Genomic DNA, 2504 nt, shown 5'->3' on the forward strand with positions numbered 1-2504 from the left:
CTATAAATGTTAGCTATTGTCTTTTTATTATTATTTTCACAAAAGCTTGAAGTGAATGTAAGGCAGTGAAAGAAATGGAAATTAAGTGGATAATGAAGAAATTATACCAAAATATTTTAGTTTGATACTCTAACCATCAAGTTCAGTTATATAATTAAAAAATACTAGGCAGGTTGACAGTGCAGATGAAGATTCAGTACCTAAATGTTCTGTTTTGAAGAAAATCTGAGAAATGCGGACATACTGATCAACTAACTTTTAACAATGGTTAACAGGCTTATTCTGGAAGAAGATAACTTACAGAATGTATGTTTTATAAAAGAAATATCTCATACCCTCTGCAAGTTGTCTTTTCTGATAATCCCAAAATCTAGTAGTACTTTCCCTTTAAGATTACTTTCCATTTACTCTGACCATAAATTGAATATAAATAGATGTTTGAAAATTAACTTCTCTATTAAATGTCAATTACAACGTGACAATGTCCATTGTCAGCAGGGAATCCTGTTTTGCCTTTGGACATAGCCCCAGTGCTTAAAGACACAGTACCTGTTACTTAGTAAATACTTAATAAATCCTTATTGACTGACTGACTGAATGAATGAATGAATGAATGAATGAATGAACAAAGAGGGTCCAAGAGAAGAGACAAAAAAATTCATTTCTCTGTATTCTTGAGGATGTTGGTTATTATAGATAAGGATATGGATATGGAACATTGCAGATACTGCCAGTATTAACACACTTGTTGGTTAATCATGCTGAATTACATTTTTTCTTTAACTTTTATTCTTTATAATAATTGAAGAATCTTAGAATAGGGAAGAGAGGGATATTATCAAAAGTGAATGTGATAGAAAAGCAATTATATCAAAATTGATTTTAATATAATACATTAGTGCATCCGATTTGTTGTTTCCCTGCACTGCACTGACATACAGGGTTGGAGAGGACAGGACACAGAAAAAAAAGTTTCAATGGAAATATAGGAAATATTTGTCATGTCACAGAAAGAGAAGAATGAAGGGCCAAAATGAAGAGATTCAGACCCGTGAAAGTGCTCCAGAAGGCGGCATAGGTAGAAAAAAGGAACAAAAAATTTTGGATTTTAAAAAGGGTGATTTAATCTCATTAAATTTAATGCCCAACTTGTTATAAATTCCAAAGGCTCCATTCCTGTCCCTTCTCCATAAAAAGAAATTCCTTCAATTCCTTAGCCTAATCTCTCCTTCCTAAGCAATCTTGTAGGGCCCCCTTTACTTCTGCATTTCTTAGGCTATAGATCAAAGGATTAGGTAGGATTAAAGAAGCTGTAAAACAGGAAGAGAATTTTCTGCTGCTCCTCAGAGTTCTTGGAGTTAGGAGCCATGTAAGTGATGATGGCACTACCAAAGAAGAGCCCAACCACACAGAGGTGGGAGGAGCAGGTGGAGAAGGCTTTCTTTTGACCTTCCCCTGACTGGATTCTCAAGATAGCACCAAGGATACGGGTGTAGGATATTAGGACTAAGCAGAGGGGTACAACTACAATAAGCACACAAGCAACAAAGATGACCATTTTGTTGAGCCATATGTCTGCACAGGCAAGTTCAAGACAGATAGGAGTTCACAGAAGAAGTGGTTGATTTCCCGAGGCCCATAGAAGGGCAGCCTAAGGAGAAGAAGCACATGGACCAATGCCAGGAGGGATCCAATTGCCCAGGATGTGATAGCCAGTGCAATACACATTCTCCAGTTCATAATAAGAGTATATCTGAGTGGATGGCAGATTGCCACATACCGGTCATAGCTCATCATTACCAGCAGAAGACATTCAGTGTGGGCAAAAATCAAAAGAAGGAGGTCTGCATTATGCAGCCTGCAAAGGATATGGGCTTGGCAGGGTCTAGGAGATTTGTCAGAATCTGGGGAACTGTGGTGGAGGCATAAGAGATGTCAACGATGGCCAGTTGTGAGAGGAAGAAGTACATGGGAGTGTGGAGTTGGGAGTCAAGACAAATCAGCCCCAGGATAGCTCCATTTCCTACCAGAGTGAGGGTGTAGAGTAGGAAGAAGAGCCCAAGAGAATTAGGTGCATCCTAGGGCTAACAAGAAATCCCACCAGAATGAAATCTGTCACTGTCGTCTGGTTGTTCTCCATAACCCTATGATGAAACAAAGATGTTAGAAGGAAGATATTGAAATGTATAGTTAATTCACTTCCACTCAATTCCATGAAACAGATATCTGCTTATCTTTGTTAATTCTTTTTGACAATGGGGAAGCAGACAGAGAGAAGAAGGCCAAAATGAGTAAGATACACTTCTAATGATTCTTTACCTTGCTCTCCTACAATAAATTTATAGACTATTTTGATCAGCTATATAATTGTTTCCCTTCCCAAAGTAAACTTTAAAAATGGTCTGGTAATCCAGGAAACTACTTATGTGTGCAGCTACACAAGGATATAGAAGTACTATGCAAAATGTTATAGTGTAAGAGAAGATAGAGTGTTGTATTATCTT

The 2504-nt window shown here is 37.4% G+C and overlaps 1 pseudogene; it reads right to left on the reverse strand.

Annotated features, from left to right (window-relative positions):
* Nucleotides 1-1213: 1213 nt before the first annotated feature.
* LOC118851511 lies at nt 1214-2182 on the reverse strand (annotated as a pseudogene).
* Nucleotides 2183-2504: the final 322 nt, after the last annotated feature.

The sequence above is a fragment of the Trichosurus vulpecula genome, chromosome 5 (genome assembly GCF_011100635.1).
Source record: "Trichosurus vulpecula isolate mTriVul1 chromosome 5, mTriVul1.pri, whole genome shotgun sequence".
NCBI classification, from domain to species: domain Eukaryota; kingdom Metazoa; phylum Chordata; class Mammalia; order Diprotodontia; family Phalangeridae; genus Trichosurus; species Trichosurus vulpecula.